Source organism: Papaver somniferum, chromosome 2 (genome assembly GCF_003573695.1).
Source record: "Papaver somniferum cultivar HN1 chromosome 2, ASM357369v1, whole genome shotgun sequence".
NCBI classification, from domain to species: Eukaryota; Viridiplantae; Streptophyta; class Magnoliopsida; order Ranunculales; family Papaveraceae; genus Papaver; species Papaver somniferum.
Window position 1 is genome coordinate 60,942,310 of NC_039359.1, and position 11,877 is coordinate 60,954,186.

Here is an 11,877-nt window from a genome sequence, read left to right on the forward strand (position 1 = left end):
GCAGAAATTTTTGTTTCGAAAACTTTCGTGGTTACGCGTACGGGTATGCGTACCTAAGGTGACTGGTTTAACAGTTTGCAAATTTACAAATTCAGCAGAAATTTTCGGTTTAACTGTCTCCTTCACCAATACCGTATGCACACATATGCACACACTTGGTTTCCGTCACATGGATTTATACACTAATGTACGAACACACTATATATGCTTATATCCACAGTTGGTTACGTAATCTCACTCTACATTTCAATCATTAAAACATTCTTCTATAATGTTATAACAGTCATTATTCACAACTATCGTCATCAAAGATATTTTCAAGATTGAAACGTCATCATGACTTTCGTCACGGATAAAGATGAACAATGGTTAAAGCTTACCAATATGTATTTCGAGAAAAAGATAGGCGAGTAAACTCGACTCGAAATAGCAAATGTGTACGTATGAAAACTATCATACTTCTACGACTTTGTCTCAAGAGTAGGAGATAGAGAGGTATACTTTTGAGTGATAGATAAGTTCAAGTTTCCACATACCTTTTATTCGAATGAAGTTCCACCAGTTCCTTGAGTAATTCTTCGTCTTCGTAAGATGATCTCCGTGGATTCTGGATCTCAACTACACTTAACTGTCCTAGTCCGAGACTTAGATATAAGTAGTCTAAAAATCAAGACATATAGTTTTGATAACTAAAGTTGAAAAACATTCTTGAGATAGGAACGCATGCGAGTTCGACCGAGCAATGCTCTAAAAAAGATATTGACATAGGTTTTTACTAGTAAGGAAAGTGTTGCAATTGTGGAGAGAGTGACTGAATTTTTGATAGATGGGGATTGCGCTGCAATTACGGAAAGGATGACTAGATTGATGACTAGTAAATAAGGTGCTGCAATTACAGGAATTATCAACCCAGATTTTAGGCAGAAAAAGACTAGTTTGACCATTTTTGAAAAAGATAGTGTTCATCAGATGGATCTGATGACATGAGGATCATCCATTTGGATTTGTTTAAAGACTGTAGCTTTGAAAGAAACTACTGATCTACTAGTATGAATCATCACGATGAAGACGATTTGCACCACTGCGTTCCACACCACTGTTCTTTTTTCAGAGGAGGGCATTCTGAAATTCATCACTGAAAATCCATCACAGGATATCCACAAGTGACTACTTTGGAAGAAACTGCACAAAAAAAAATTACCTCTCCACTACAGAGAAGAGATTAAAACAACAAATGAAAAAAAAAATCGAGATTAAAACAAACAGGGATAATCCATGAAAACGTTCCACACGATTCAAGGATTATCAAAAGAGAACACACTAATTGCTAACAAAAGCATAAACCAAATATGAGCAGAAGCAATAAAAAGATATGAAAATCAAAAAGAAACTAAAAGTTTAAAATGAATTCAAACCGGATTCATGCATAAAAGACATCCAATTAAACCAGCTTATTCGTTTGTATCGGGATGTCACTCATAATGCGACTGTTTAGCTGGTTTAGCTTTTAATTGATTTAAAATGACGAAAAAATAATGCGACTCGAACCCGCGACCTTTTGATCCGAAGTCAAACGCGCTAATCCACTGCGCTATGATTTAGCTTTCTCAAACTCAAAATAACCCTTCTGAACCTTACTATGATTTTGAAGGACCAACCCAAGAAAAAGAAGAAATCGAAGAAACAAATGCTCAAGATCACCAGGTATACCTCTATTCTAGCTCCAATTTCAGTTCTTAAGCTCAGAGTGGCTAGAAGTTTCAATTTTTTCCTTCCGAAAATCTTAGTTTTCCAGCCGCCAGGTACAATCTCGGCTGGGAAACAATGAACTCCTGGCCGTTATTATGTTATATGGCTCACAGTTCTTGAACTCCCAGCCGTTATGAAACCTTACGGATGGGACGATGAAAAGTTTTTGGCCGTAACTAATCAATTACGGCCAGCTTTTTTCTACATGCATGGGAAGCATTTAATACTGTCGGCGGCGGTTAGGTTTTCTGGACGAAAGTATTAAATGCCATTCAATGCTGACGGCGCCGGGTTACCCAGCATTATATATTTTTACGGCTGGCTTTCTGAGCCGAAACCCGACTTATCCAAATACAGGGAAACCAACGGACAAAAACTCCTATACGTAAACTTGTTACTGATGGGACCATGGGCGGTCGACCCAGCCGTGTCATTCTTAACGTCTTGAATATCCTTAGTCGTCCCAGATGTAAATGAATTTAAGGCTATAACGTTACTTTTATACCTAGTTGTTTATTAAATGACGACTGGGTATTCAATTTCGACCTAGGAGTTTCTGTGTATTTTTTAACAATTGATGTGACATGTTTAATTTTATTATAGATTGTACCGTACATTCCGGTGGAAGATCAAAAGGTGGTTATAGAAGACCAAGAGGGGGTTATAAAAGACCAACCCCCACCGGTGCAAGTTTCCGAGGACACAAGTGCTCACTATGCAAACAACTATGAGTGGAAAGATAATTAAGATGCAAAGAAGCGGGATCGAGAGCAAGGGCTAAAAAAGATGTGCATCATAGTCCAAAACAAACAATTTACATCCACCAGCTTTCAAATGGTTTGCGAGTATAGTGGAAAGTATGAGGGCCACTGGAAAAAGGGTAGTGAGTATAAACCAAAAACCACGAGGAAGAGGGGACGTTATAATACGAAGAAGTGTTGATGCCCCTTTAAGCTTAAGTTTAAATATAACAACAAGAATAAAGTGTGGTATATGGAAAAAGTAGTCTCGGGTTATCATACTCATCCTATTCCGAAGAGTTTGATCAACCATCCTTATTCGGCAAGGCTCAACCCTTTTGAAAAGGAGTTAGTACGTGTGTTGAGTAAAAGACGCACAACAACTATTGATATTCTTAGTGGCGTGAAGGTGTTAAACCCCTCAAACTCATCCTCATTAGCAACTATCTATAACGAAAGAGAAAAATTTAGAAATGAGTCATGGCAAGATAGGGTGCTTATGCAACAATTATTGTTTTTGTTTGAGGAGGCAAAGTACTCAACCGCCTATGACAGGAATGACGAACAGGAAGTGGAGTATCTTTTCATCGCAAATCCGGAATGTGTAGAATTGACAAGATCCTTCCATCAAATTCTCTTTATAAATTGCACTTATAAAACGAACAAGTACAACATTCCGATATTGAACTTTGTTGGGCAAACATCTACCAAGTCTACATTTACCGTTGCGTTTTGTTTCTTGAAAGACGAGTCGAAAGAAAGTTATTTGTGGGCGTTGCAAAAGGTCAAGTTATTGTATCAAGAAGGTTATACTCCTAGGGTGTTGATTACGGATAAGGAGAAATCATTGATGTGGGCCATACCACACGTGTTTTTCCCGACACGCGTCACCATATTTGCACGTTTCATCTATGGAACAATGTGCAAAATAATTGCAAGAAAGTTATTTGGCCAGCGAGGAAGACCGAAATGGAGAAGATTAAAAAACTACCCAATGAGCAACATAAAGAAGTGAAAGATAAGTTTAAGATCGATGACCAGATAGCAGAGGTGAAATGGGAGGAATTTCAAGATGATGGGGAACAATTAATATGGTCACTCACGGAAGATTTTTTTCCGCAAGGGAGCGTTTTGTATTGGTAAAATGTGATAACTACCCGGATGTTATAGAATATTTGAAGAAGGAGTTATTGGATCCCCACAAAGAGAAGTTTGTGAGTGCATGGGTAAACCGTTATAGAAATTATGACAATCAAGCCACAAGCACGGTGGAGTCGTCTCACTACCGGTTCAAAAGTAAGTTAAATGGTTGTGATGGTGGATTTGTTGTTGTTTTTGAAGCCATGGTTGAATATTTCAAGCGTGATCTTGATAGAATTAAAGGGGAATTTGAAAAGAGCCGATCTAGAAGGCTTGTCGATTATAGGGAGAATCCTTGGATTCGGGGAATACATTTATGCGTTTCCTAATGGGCAATCCTAAAAATTATGGAGCAAGTGGAGGATTGAGAGAATAATAATATTCCACCGGTAATTAGATGCAATTGTCCCATAAAGACGGCTTTGGGCCTCCCATGTAAGCATATGGTAGCCAATTACCCCACAAGGATGATTCCGATCGAAGATATAGATCCACTCTGGAAACAACTAACATTCAGCGATCAATTACCCAATCAAGGTCTTGGGGACGTGTTTTGCGACACCGACGCACATAAGGAACTTTTTCAGAAGTATGCTTATTTATTACCGGTGCAAAGGAAACTTTAGTTGCATGAATTGCGGAAATTCAATCGTCCATTCACTAGAGATGATATTTTTGAACCTACCAAGGTGAAGGGAAAGGGTAGGCCTTCGAACAAAAAAACGAGGAAAGAGGAAAGGGCAAAAGCTAAGAGAAAGGTTCAAGAGGGTCCACAATTGACTCCTTCAATGCATAGAGATCTTTCGGGTTTTGAAAAGTTGAACGAGTTGTACAAGGAGTCGAAATATACGGCTACAAACAAACGTACGAGAAGGGAAATGGAAAAGGCGGACCGAGCCGAGCTAGTGAAATGAAGGTAAAAGGCCCCAAGAAGAATGTGGTTGTTGCATCCCAAGAAAATTCAAAAAGAAAGGTTGATAGTGGAGTCAAAATTAAAGAACCAGTTTAGGGATGCACATACCCGACCCAACCCGCCGAGGCATGGGTCGACTATGGGTGAGGCACCCCAGAACCCACCTATTTTGGGTCGGTTGCGGGTAGAAACTTCCGTCACCCGAACCGACCCACCCACCCGCCCAAAACTAACGTAGGATCCTGACCCTTAGATCTAACCTAGGATGAATTATCAGAGCCGTTGAATTGATGTATAAAAGTAAAACACCTAACTTAACCTAACCTAATCGCAATCTCCTTCTCTTCTCTTCTGCCGTTCTGCGGCCTCTTCTGAGTCTTCTCTCCTTCTCAGACAGACTCATCTCCATCCAAGTCTCCAACTCCATTCTTTTTTCTTCGCTCAGTCTCAGATTCGCTTTGTGGATCATCGGCATCACCAGAAGCAAACCAATAACGGAAGGTAAGATTAGGAACCGTTGTAAACTTGTAATTTTTTTATGATGTGATTTCTTGTAATTTTCAATTTAGGGTTTATCTGTTTAGGGTGTTGTTTTTTAATTTCAGTTTGGAATGAATTGGTATGATGTTACTATGTTAGAACTCAGTAATGAAGAGTTTAATCAGTAGATTCAAAGGATTCTTGAATGTTTATGTGTTTAGGCAGCGCTCAATTTATCTGAATCTAAATTATCTAATACCCTTTATTTTATTTTTCCATGTTAGGGTTTGTCAAGATTGAAGAAATGAAGTTCAGTTCATTGGAGCTTGAAGAAGAACTGGTCAGAGTTGGTTTAAGAAGAACTAAGAAGGTATATCCAACTATGAAATTGTTTTGATTATTTAGGTTCCTTTTATATGTCCTTTCCATTTTATGGTTTGTTGTTTATCTGAATCTAATGTTTTTTTTATTCCATGGTAGGGTTTGTCAAGATTGAAGAACTGAAGTTCAGTTCATTAGAGTTTGAAGAAGAACTAATCAGAGTTGGTTTAGGAAAACTAAGAAGGTATATCCAACTGTTTTGCTTATTTTGGTTCCTTTTATATTGTTTAGGTGAAGTTTGATAGAATCTCATTGAGCATGATAAAAATGGTCCTAGCGGTGAATCGCAAAAGCTACTTGTATCTCATTCTCTCTTTGTTGAGAGGATGTTTCTGTCGTTAACATAAGGTCTTCGGCAACCCTACCGCTAGGACTCAGTCGAAGCTACGTGATAGAATTAAATTGGTGTACTTCAATAAATTAATTCTTTTATCCCTGTCATTCCCATGTGTTTGTATTGTGTATCTATGCTGTAAGGTGTCGGTGGGGTAGTGACTTATGTAACAAATTCAACTAATCAGAGTTGGTTTAGGAAAACTAAGAAGGTATATCCAACTGTTTTGCTTATTTTGGTTCCTTTTATATTGTTTAGGTGAAGTTTGATAGAATCTCATTGAGCATGATAAAAATGGTCCTAGCGGTGAATCGCAAAAGCTACTTGTAGCTCATTCTCTCTTTGTTGAGAGGATGTTTCTGTCGTTAACATAAGGCCTTCGGCAACCCTACCGCTAGGACTCAGTTGAAGCTACATGTTAGAATTAAATTGGTGTACTTCAATAAATTAATTCTTTTATCCCTGTCATTCTCATGTGTTTGTATTGTGTATCTATGCTGTAAGGTGTCGGTGGGGTAGTGATTTATGTAACAAATTCAACTAATCAGAGTTGGTTCAGGAAAACTAAGAAGGTATATCCAACTGTTTTGCTTATTTTGGTTCCTTTTATATTTTTCAGGTGAAGTTTGATAGAATCTCATTGAGCATGATAAAAATGGTCCTAGCGGTGAATCGCAAAAGCTACTTGTAGCTCATTCTCTCTTTGTTGAGAGGATGTTTCTGTCGTTAACATAAGGCCTTCGGCAACCCTACCGCTAGGACTCAGTTGAAGCTACATGTTAGAATTAAATTGGTGTACTTCAATAAATTAATTCTTTTATCCCTGTCATTCCCATGTGTTTGTATTGTATATCTATGCTGTAAGGTGTCGGTGGGGTAGTGACTTATGTAACAAATTCAACTAATCAGAGTTGGTTTAGGAAAACTAAGAAGGTATATCCAACTGTTTTGCTTATTTTGGTTCCTTTTATATTGTTTAGGTGAAGTTTGATAGAATATCATTGAGCATGATAAAAATGGTCCTAGCGGTGAATCGCAAAAGCTACTTGTAGCTCATTCTCTCTTTGTTGAGAGGATGTTTCTGTCGTTAACATAAGGCCTTTGGCAACCCTACCGCTAGGACTCAGTTGAAGCTACATGTTAGAATTAAATTGGTGTACTTCAATAAATTTTGTATAATTTCTGAACTTAGAGATTTTTATAAGTTTATATGGACTGAATTGATTACCTAGCAAGTTCTAATTGATTTTTTAAATCAATCTCAGTTCTTTAGTACAACCTAGTTAATTTATTTGGTATTTGAACTAAGTCATGAGTATTTTGTTCAATTCAGTATGGTGTTAGTACTTTCAATTGTTTCTTTTGTGCAGGTTACCATGGTTGAAATCTCAGAAGATGATTCTGCTTCTAATCTTCCAATTATACATGGAGTGGCATCACAAATGGGACCTCCCCCTCCACGTCCACCGCGTTCTGGACAAGTGCATGGACCATCAGCAGGGACAGGGAGTACCGCTGGCTCATCTACACCAGCTTCTGAACCTTCACATGCTTGTGCCGCAGGTGAAACATTAGATAATAATCCTAATGCTAGTGTGAAAAGATCAAAGGTATGGGATCACTATGATATTTATGAAAATGGTGAGAGAGCGAAATGTAAATATTGCAAAAAGGCTAATTACAAGATTGGTAAGAAAAATTTGGATGGTAAGAAACATGGGACTTCTAATCTCCAACATCATTTGGATAAGTGTCGTAAGTATAAGAATGAAATGAATGAGGCTAGAGCTGACGGACAACAAACACTTGACTTCCAGCCTTGCAAGCTTGGAGAGGAACCACAGTTGGTTGGGGTGTCTTTTTCTCAAGATGCGTGCAGGAGAGCGCTGATTAGATTTATCGTTACCGATGAAATGGCTTTTAGAATTGTTGAAGGTGAAGGTTTTATAGCTTTTTGTAAGTATCTTGAGCCTCGATTTAAGCTTCCAAGTCGTATGACAATATACCGTGATGTGTGCAAGCTGTTTTTGACAGAGAAGGCTAATCTGAAAAGTTATTTCAAAGCAAACAAGATAAGAGTGTGCCTTACTACTGACACTTGGACGTCATCGCAGAATTACAATTATATGGTAGTGACTGCGCATTTCATTGATCGTCACTGGAAACTACATAAAAGAATTGTCTGTTTTTGCTTGATTGATAGCCATGAAGGTACAAATATTGGAGAGGCTTTGGCGAAATGTTTGCTAGACTGGGGACTTGAAAAGGTTTTCACTGTGACGCTTGATAATGCGTCTGCAAATAAAGTTGTTGTTGACTATTTGAGGAAGAGAGTTCAGAGTTGGGGTTCTGCATTACTCGGAGCTAAACATTTACTTGTTCGATGTGCGGCTCACGTACTTGCACTTGTTGTGAAGGACGGTATGAAGAAGTATCATACATCACTTCTCAGGATCAGGGCAGTGGTAAAATATGTCACGAAATCTCCCGCAAGATATAAAAGGTTTACGGAGGTTGCTGAGTCGGAAAGAATAGATTGTAAAAAGGGTCTGATATTAGATGTGAGAACGCGGTGGAATTCTACTTACGTAATGCTTGTTGCTGCTGAAAGATATGAAAAGGCATTTGAAAGGCTACGTGAGTTGGATAAGGAATTTTGTGAAGAGTTTTGCTTTGATATTCCAGTACCAGATAATATTATGGGTGATGGTGATGACACTGTTGATCTTGATGCTGATTATGATCTGGAATCAGACAATGAAGAAGAACTTGATACTACTGAAGAAGAAGATTCTGCTGCTGTCAGGAAAGCCAAGAAAAAAAACAGGCCAAAAGTGCATGCTCCTGAACGATACGATTGGTGCAACGCGAGAGTTCTGATTAAGTTTCTACACGTATTTTATGAAGCAACTGTTGCATTTTCAGCTTATACTTATGTTACTTCTCATTCTTTCTTATTGGAACTTGGCACTGTTCGTCAAGAATTAGAAGAATGGAAAAATACACATGAGGACCCTTTCTTAAGCCACATGGGTGCTGTAATGTTGCTCAAGTACAACAAATATTGGGGAACATACCGAAAGATGAATTCGTTGATGTTTATGGCTGTACTTCTTGATCCACGAGAGAAATAACATGGATTATTTGTGACTGTTGAAGATTTAATTGTGCATTATGACCCAGCAATGAAGAAAAAACTTGTAGAAAAATGGGTTCAAGAAGTTCTGAAAAATTTTGTGGAGCTGTTTGCAGCTTATAAAGCAGAAAATGTTAGATGTGCAGTATCTTCATCAGAATCTGTGGGCGAGACTAATTCCACTTCTACTCAAAGTTCTTCGAGTTTTGGAAGTACTATTTCTAGCAAGGCCAAGTATATGGCGGGAAGGAATAAACGAAAGCATCAATTGAGTAATGTGGAGGACATTGGGAGATCTGAGGTAGAAAGGTACTTGGCTGAACCGATCTACACACCCACAAATGAAAATGCTACTTTTGATATATTACAATGGTGGAAGGTAAATGCTACGAGGTTTGACATTTTGCCACTTATGGCTAAAGATATATTTGCTATTCCCGTTTTTTCCGTTGCTTCAGAATCAGCATTTAGTACCGGAAAAAGAATTTTGGATCCTTTTCGAAGCTCCTTAAAGCCCAAGACACTTGAGGCCTTAATTTTGTTACAAAATTGGTTACGAACACCAATAGACATGGATTCATCTACCCTTGGAGTCGAGGAGGATGAGATTGATATTGCTGAGTCTGGTATGTCTAAATTTTCCTTGGCTCTATTGTTGTTCATGACACTGTGAGTTTTACTGCAGCATGTTTATTACATGAAAGTACATGGTTTACTAAACATAATGCATGCTATGTGAATAGATTAACTGCCCTGTTATGTTAACTGCCCTGTTATGTTAGTAATCTATAACAAAAATCTTTTGAAATCCGAAGATCACTCATAGTTATCTCTATATCAACATGTCAGAGGCATTGTCACAATGTCGTGTACCTCATATCAATTGGATTTCTTAAATTCAGTTATCTGTTTGATGTTTGTTATACTGTTTTCTATGGTTTGAGAATCTTGAAATTTGGCTTTTCAAATTTTGCTTTGATCTGTGTATTGTCTGTTATCTTGATGTTCTTAGTATTAGGATATTTTATATGTTCTTATAGTTGAATTTGGATGTTGAGATTATGATGAAGCTGAGTTTTTTTGCATAGGTCAGGGCAATCATTTTTTGCATCTGAGTTTTTCAAGTTAACGACCTAAAAATAGGGTTGTGAAGCTTTATGTTTGGACATTATGTTATTGAGGTCTTTTGGTTATTGGGGTCCTTTGGTAGTGAAGCTTCATGTCTGTCTAAACTTTGTGTTCTATATTGAGGTCGTTAATGTTCAATTTATGGTATTGTGTTTGTATTAGTATCTAGAAGGATAATGCTCAGATTAGGTGGTGTACTGATTAGAGAATTTTTGGGGTTTTTCACTTCAAGACTTCGAATAGCAGGAAGGACATCTAGCTATCCTATATTTAGAACGTTGATGTAAGAGAAGTACAATAAAACTGTAAAGCACGCGTAGCTACCGTGTACTATTTCATCTAATTACAGTGACTGTCCGGTGTACTGATGGGCAGTTTGTGTTGGTACTTGCTGTTGTTGTGGATGGATAAACTAAAATGTTCATTTCGCTTGCAGAGCTATTTTACTTGTTTCAAGAAATTCATCTACCCTTTCATTCATTCTAATTGTTCATTTCGCTTGCAGAGCTATTCAGTTTCAGTGACCTTGCTGCTTCTTCTATCGTCATAGACTCATAGATGATTGATTCCTATTGGATTAGACAAGGTAATGACGCCAAGGCCCAAGGATCATTGTCAGTAGATTGATCTTTCTGAGTTCATCTTTGTTACTGTAACTAATTTACAGACTTCGTTTTATTTCAGGCTTTCAGTTTCAACCATTCGGAGGTAAAACATCCACAAACTTGCAGGCTTGCAGCGACTCGTTGTTGGTCGCTTTATATGATATTAGGCTTTAGTATAGTACGCAATACTCAATAGTAATGCACTCTTTTATCTTTTGAGCTTTGAACAATTGAACTCTGTTCCTTTTTATTGTTAGCTTTATCAACTTTGTTATACACTTATACTGTTATACAGTTATACTCAATAACTCTGTTCCTTGTTAATGTAATGGTACTAATGTACTAATGTCATTTTATTTTATGGTGGGTAACCCACCACCCACCCGACCAAACCCGCCGTCACAATGGGTCGGGTGAAAACCGACCCATTGTGTTGTTGGGTCGGTTGCGGGTGACAACTTCTGTTACCCGCCATCAGTGGGTCGGGTGGTGGGTGAGGCCAAAACCGACCCATGTGCAGCCCTAAACCAGTTGTTCCATCCCAAGAAGGTTCAATAAAGGGAAAGGAAATGGAAAAAGGCGGACCAAGCCGAACTAGTGAAGTGAAGGTAAAAGGCCCTAAGAAGAAGGTGGTTGTGTCATCCCAAGAAGGTTCAACAACAGAAGAAGGTAGTAGCGTCCAAAGGAAAGTTGGTAGTGCATTTGTATAAAGCAATTAGAGAAAATTCGAGGTAATAATGTCAAAGGAAAAGCACCATTGGTCGAACCATCGCAAACCACCCCACAAGTAGTTGTTCGTGGTGAGAAAAAGACGGTTTATATAGACGTAGGATCAGGTATATCAGCCCCTATTGATGAGGAAGGTAATTATATTCGACCTACATACACAATATACAAAAATTACATGCATTTTTATCACATTTTATTCATGAATATGTCAAGTCCACCGACGATGTTGCGGGGAACGGAAATTGTGGTTACCATGTGTTCTAGATCAACTTAGTCCCTTTGGGGAAGATGCAAGAGATTGGAAGGTAGACCAAATTACTTATGCAAGGAAAAAATGTTTGCTTGAATTACGGTGTTACCCGGATTTCTACAAGCCGATGATGAGATTTGAAAGAAATGAAACGAAGACGGTGCTAAAAGAAAGGTTTGAAGCATTTGAACGGCGTTTAAGGGGCAACGTTACATTGACAAGTGAATATTGGATGAGCACGACAATATGTGGTTATCTACTCGCAAACGCTTTCCAATGCGTTATTCATTCC

General features: G+C 38.2%; 1 long non-coding RNA gene across 2 annotated transcripts; it reads left to right on the top strand.

The window, feature by feature from the left end:
* The first annotated feature begins 5,559 nt into the window (after positions 1–5,559).
* LOC113353391 lies at positions 5,560–7,292 on the top strand. Of its 2 annotated transcripts, XR_003361256.1 has the most exons (4): positions 5,560–5,587; positions 5,881–5,948; positions 6,603–6,670; positions 7,108–7,292. It is a non-coding gene; the product is annotated as an uncharacterized LOC113353391 (long non-coding RNA). The 2 variants fall into 2 exon arrangements; XR_003361255.1 differs by lacking the exon at positions 5,881–5,948 and having other exon boundaries at positions 5,561–5,587.
* Positions 7,293–11,877: the final 4,585 nt, after the last annotated feature.